Here is a 7,061-nt window from a genome sequence, read left to right as displayed (position 1 = left end):
TCAAAAAATTTATATAAACATGATTTCCTTTTCATTTATAATTATAAAATAGTACCTTGTCTTGATCTAAGACATACGTTATCCTTATTGGAGGCAAAGCAATCCTATTGGTTTAAGGCATGGATATCCAAATGACAGAAAGATCCCTTATCTGGAAAAACACAGGTTCTGAGCATTCTGAATAACAGGTCCCATACCTGTACATACCTGGTCAGATTGGTTTAAATTGGCATGTCCAGATTTCAGATGTCTCAATCCAGGACAAAACTTGCCTTTTTGGCCAATCACGGGCTGCCGATACATACCACTGCCTAACATCATCAACACGCTCCTAAACATTCCAACATGCTCCTAAATATTTTTGCTCTATTCCCAACATCACCTACTCTGCCCCCATTTGTGCAGTCTGTCAATCAAAAGTGGGACCCTATCTTCCTGTGTCTGCTTGGATTTCTCAGGTACATCAGCTACAAAATAGCAGCTCAAGGGAAAAAATATGAAAGGGTAACATTTACTGATAAGTGAACGCTACTGTGTGTGTGAATGTAATTAGGGATGTAGCGAACCGCCGATAATGTGTTCGCGAACGCCGTTCGCGAACACCGGCAAAAATTGCGAACAGTTCGCGAACAGTTCGCGAACTTCGAACATCCGAAAATCGTTCGATTCGAACGATCGAAGGATTTTAATCGTTCGATCGAACGATTTTCGTTCGAATCGAACGAAAATCGTTCGATTTTAGCGATCGAATGGTCGAATGGTCGAACGATTTTGACGCGAACGCCTATTGGCGAACGTCGCGCGACGTTCGCGAACTTGCGGCGGACGCGAACAGCCGATGTTCGCGCGAACAAGTTCGCAGGCGAACAGTCCGCGACATCCCTAAATGTAATAGCGCCTTAGTTTGTTCGCTGCATTGGTTTTTCCACCAATTGACTCCAAATAGGTTCTAGGAGGTCCCCCGTAGGCTAAACCAGCAATTCGGCAGGTTTTAGATGGTGAATGGTCGAAGTCTAATTTTTAAAGAGACAGTACATGATACATTTCCATATTCAAATTTTTTTCAAATTCAAGTCGAATTTGGATTATTCCCTAGTTGAAGTACACAAAAAAATTTTTTAATTCGAATTTTCACTTCGACCTTTGATAAATCTGCCCCATAATCTTTGTAAAGCACTGTGTAAATGTGTAAGCTTTGTGAATAAGAGAAAATAAATTCAAAACTGGCCACAAAAATTAAGTAAAATATAGGGTATATACTTTCACTATATCAGCAATCAGGGACTGTCTCCTTATATGTTTATAACATAATGTTTTATATTGTATGAAGGAGACAGTTTGTGGATGTGTACCCTGGGAAGTAAGAAGGTGAAATGGTTTGAGTAACGAATCACATTAGTAGTACTCCACATTTGCTTTTCAACAAGTGAGTGGGATGCCCCACATATTCAGCCAATTCTTTCCTATAGGATGCAAAAAAACACTAGGGGGCACATTTACTTAGTTCGAGTGAAGGAGTAGAACTAAATAAACTAAGTTCGAATTTCGAATGATTTTTTTGGCTACTTCCACCATCGAATTGGCTACTTTGACCTTCGACTACGACTTCGACTTCGACTCGAACGATTCGAACTAAAAATCGTTTGACTATTCGACCATTCGATAGTCGAAGTACTGTCTCTTTAAGAAAAACTTCGACCCCCTACTTCGCCATCTAAAACCTACCGAACCTCAATGTTAGCCTATGGGGAAGGTCCCCATAGGCTTTGTAAGCTTTTTTTGGTCGAAGAAAAATCGTTCGACCGATGGATTAAAAATCGATCAAACGAATTGCGCTAAATCCTTCGACTTCAACATTCGAAGTCGAAGGATTTAACTTCGGCAGTCGAATATCGAGGGTTAATTAACCCTCGATATTCGACCCTAGGTAAATGTGCCCCTAGGTGGTGCTCTAGATACTAGTAACTACAAAGAGTATCTCAGCAGTAGCTATGAATAGTCTCATGTACATATATACTCACAACACACACGTAAGGTCTCCATAATAAAACCTGCTAGTCACTTTGAGGCTCTATATTAGTAGGACAGACACATCCTTTGATTTAGGTCAAAGTAAATTGTGAATTTATGGGCCACGGTTATAGCTGGACCCAAAACAATTGTACCCCTGCATTTTTCTGATTATTGTCCTATAAACACCCCGACACACACTCATTAAGATACAGTATGTTATGGCAGTAAGGTTGCAGGTTATATTGAACCTGTCATTCTGGCTTAGTTTATGCACAACTGGATGTTATACTCTTTGCAATAATTACTTTCTTGGCAAATGTATGAGATTCTTAGTTAAAATAAACTATTAAAGAGACATCATCATAAAACTTCTCTCTTTCAACTCTTTTGGCACCATAAATATATGTCCTTGGCATAAAAAAAGACCATAGGTTCAAATTGTCCAGTCAACTGTTGGTTTTATATGGCAATGCAGGATGGAGTTATTTATCTCATTTATTTTTTTTACACAGAATTGTGTGGTTTTATGCTACATAACAGATCTAGCAAGTATTTCACACATAAAAAGGATGTTCATAATAAATGCATTCTTTTTGTTTCTGCTAGAATCTGGCATATATGGAGGGCTTAGACAGATGGACTGGAGTCTTTAAAGTGCAAAGGTGATCTGTTCATTAATTGGGAGAAGAGGTATTAAGACTCATTTATGAATGTAGAGCTATCATGGACCGTCATGGGATTTGGTCTTTTGTCTCTGTAGGGCAGTACCTGTAACATTAGATTTCACTTAAAGGAAAACTATACCCCCAAAATGAACACTTAAGCAAAAGAAAGTTCATATCATATTAAGTGGCATATTAAAGAATCTTACCAAACTGGAATATATATTTAAGTAAATATTGCCCTTTTACATCTCTTGCCTTGAGCCACCATTTTGTGATGGTCTGTGTGCTGTCTCAGAGATCACCTGACCAGAAATACTGCAGCTCTAACTGTAACAGGAAGAAGTGTGGAAGCAAAAGACACAACTCTGTCTGTTAATTGGCTCATGTGACCTAACATGTATGGTTTGTTGGTATGTTTGTGAGTACAGTGAATCCTACGATCCCAGGGGGCGGCCCTTATTTTTTAAAATGGCAATTTTCTATTTATGATTACCCAATGGCACATACTACTAGAAAAGTATATTATTATGAAAATAGTTGAAGCAGGATTTTACATATGAGCTGTTTTATGCAATATCTTTTTATAGAGACCTACATTGTTTGGGGGGTATAGTTTTCCTTTAAGCTACTTGCTTCATCAGTGTAGAAAAAGTACCTATAAATCTTTTTCAATATATGTACTGTATTTACTGTTCAGCATTTTCCTATTATATATGAATACTTTCCAACATCGCCTGAAAAACAGCCTCCAGCTTCATTGAGAAGTTACCATAGTATTTTCTGCTGTGGTTAAACTGTAAAACCCAGAACTCTTCAAGTATTATTTGCCAAAGTATGTTTGAAGTAATAGTCCATCTATAGCTGAAGGGTCACACACTGCGGATACCTGCGAGTGTCCAGACATCCAATACACATTTGTTTTGCTTCTATGCCATGTAGCTCTATAAATATAAATCCACTAGCGTTTATTGTTGTTTTTGTTCTGTGTGACTGGAGCTCACAGGAATGTGCCATGAGAGACAAGGTACTGAGCAGCCCTTGTTTGTGCTTACGAAAACGTTTTCTTTTTATAGACCTGTACATGGAGTACAATCCCAGAGCAGCACAAATGCAAGTAAAGCAATAAAAACACAAGGAAAGTAGTTTCTACATATCTGAACACTTATGAATAAACAAGCTCGGCAATCTTATTCGTTTGTGAACTTGTCCCTCAAGGAGCTGTGGGAGGTCATGATGCACCATACAGAGGTTTTTGGGGATGTCTGTGCAGCGATGTCAGGGGTCTGACAAGTTGCCTTGATAATGTACCCATATGGATCCAATTACGCTCTTGCTATTTGCACATGGATTTCCATCTTGGTCATGCCTTGTTACCCTGATGATAATATGATACAGTAGTATGGAAAGCTGCCAAGGAAATGAGAGGAGCATAGGAGGGCAGACGTCTCCCACAACTCATGTACATTGTAAATGTGAAGATTCATGTTCTGCATCAGCAATTTGCCATTTGCCCTCAATATGTGCATATATAAAAGAACCGGTGTATTATTTATAAGTTTATTATTTGATTCCTAAATGCCTGTTTATAAGTTTAATAGTATAATGTATGGCTCGGGGGCTTTTTCTTATTATATGCCTATTATTATCGACTAGGAGAAAGCAGTGGTTGTCAGGGTCTGCTGGTAGTTGCTGCAAAGTAACATGTCATGGTGTTTCCAACTATGGCCATGTGTCTGGGTATAAGACCCAGTTTGTAATGCAATAGTGGACTGCAGAGAGAATGCATATAGAACACATGCATTGTACACCACTATTGCTCAAATCCCCCGGCTTCCTATGTTGAGAAATGCTACCAGTGGGCCCCAGTTGATTGAATTAGGGGTCTGAAATCTCTGTGTGATGCTTCTGTCAAAAGTCAAAAATTAAAAGTTTGCTAATCCTGGTTGACCCTGGACAAATGCCCCTTTTGCTGCCCATTGGCTCCCCTGTTGGTTCCCCATAAGTTCCATTTCTACAACAATCTTTCTCAAGTGTGTATGTCAACAACAGTGTTTATATTTTATAGTAAATAATGTATCCCCTGTTACTACACATAAATATACTCCTTGTATATATCTCCTTGATAGTTGTATTACCTGTATATGTTCACAGAACACCTCAATTACTGTATTGCAATCCTGATTTAGGGATACATAGGATGTGACTATAACACTGGGATCTGTATATTCACAACTGTTGCTCATACAGGATAATATGTTTGTGTTGCAATCTTCTGATTTTACTGTGAAGTGCTAGTCTGGAATGTCAGGGAGGATATGAAGGAGAGAACATCCCCTGGGGCACAGATGCAGATCGCTGAGTGTCTTTTCAGTGCCCAAACAAAACGAGCTCAGTCTGTTTCATTCCTTTCCTGTACTCAGCGCCGATCCTGTGGCAATTGCCTGAGGCGGCTCCAGTAATGCCGCCCCCCCAGCCCGATTACATTTCTGGGTGGGTAGGCAGCAACGCTAGTGCGGAGAGCGCAATTGCGGTCTCTCGCCCTAGTAAAGCCGAATTTCCGATTTAAAAAACAGAAATTCGGATCTTAAAGGCACCAGGAGCAGCTTTTTGCTGCCCCTGGAAACCTAGCTGGCGTTGCCGCCTGAGGCGAGAGCCTCAGCTCGTCTCATTAGCGGATCGCCCCTGCCTGTACTCCCTTTTTAAAAGTTTATTGAATAGATTTTTATTTGCAGACAGTGCTATGGCAATTATTTGCAAGCTATTTATCAATCATGAGATGTTAGTAACTGATAATTAAATTAGCATTGAATTATTATTACAACTGCAATGCAGTTGCACTTTGCATAAGAGAGACTTCTGCTCCCAAATTTTTGCTCATATGCACATATCCATTCAAGTGGAAAGTACTGATATATAAGCAAAACTGAGCATGAATTGATAAATGAGCTTGTACAGACAGGGGCAGATTTATCAAGGGTCGAATTTCGAAGTGCTAAAACTTCGGAATTCGACCATCGGATTGAAAAATTCGATAGTCTAAGTTTTTTTTGTTTAAATTTTCGATCGATTTAATCGATCAAACGAACGATTTTCAAAAGAAAAAACTTTGACTTCTAAAAACTTAGCCAAATATTGGCTATAGGTTGTAGGAGGTCCCCTTAGGCTAACATAGCAATTCGGCAGGTTTAAGGTGGCGAAGTGTCGAATTCAAATATGTTTTTTAAAGAGACAGTACTTCGATTTTCGAATGGTCGAACATTCAAAGTATTTTCAATTCGAATCAAAGTCGAATTTGGCCTATCCGATGGTAGAAGTACCCAAAAATTACTTTGAAATTCGAAGTTTATAAATTCGTAAATTCACTTTGAATTCACTTTGACCCTTAGTAAATGTGTCCCTTCAAGTGCTCCGAACAATTTACATCAGAGCCAGTGCATGCATTCAGCATTTTTTAATATAGGTGCAAGTGAACACATTGGGAATTACGGCAAAATCGGAAATGGTAGTTTCAAGGAAGGAACCAACTAAATGCGTCCATGTTATATATCTATATCTTTGCTATATCTTTGGGACCATTGTTCTTCTCATGCCTGCCATGGCCAGTCCTCTCAATACTTATTGCCATATACTAAGTTTGAATTTTTCAGTTTTCATAGGCTGTGTTATTTTGCTTAGTAAGTATAAAAAACCCCATAAATGTCTTATAAACACTCCCACAAATGCAGAACTATCAACATTAGACTGCAGTTGGCTATTAGCCCAGGAATCTAAATCATTCAAGTGTATATATAAATAATAAAGTTAGTGATTCATTTTTATACACATTTAAGTGTAAATAGTTCCTCAGTATCATAAACAGCTGTAATGCAGCCACTTAGATGTTATATTTGCCTAGCCCTTCAAACTCACTGAAATATTGGAAGGCTGAGTGTTACCAGTCCATATCCCCACAATAAATCATGACTGTGATGAAGTCTCATAACCATGTGCTTTTCTATATTCAAAAAAATAATTTTTTTTCATATACACATGAAAAGCATATGCGATATTGAGTGAAAATAGTCAGTGAAGTAAAGCAATGCGGGGAATATGAACAAAATGATCACCTTCTCTTTTGTACTTGTTTGTATGGCCTATAGTATTTTCTGGTAAGGGTGTATAACTAGATATGCTTCCCCACCTGTTAAAAGCTATGCTATATCACTTAAGTTCTAGTGTTATTGGCAAAGATCTTATAAACCATATGCTATTAAAATAAAGCTGCAGTACCTTAAAAATAATAATTTTTTTTAAAGCTAAAATGCCAGAAAATTGTGTGTGCCCATTACAACTGACGCTCATGAGCCCATTTTCTTCAGTTTGCCTTAAACCCACACCCTCCAG

Source organism: Xenopus laevis, chromosome 2S, assembly GCF_017654675.1.
Source record: "Xenopus laevis strain J_2021 chromosome 2S, Xenopus_laevis_v10.1, whole genome shotgun sequence".
Lineage (NCBI taxonomy): Eukaryota > Metazoa > Chordata > Amphibia > Anura > Pipidae > Xenopus > Xenopus laevis.
The sequence above is the reverse complement of the archived record's forward strand: the minus strand, read 5'-3'. Positions refer to the sequence as shown.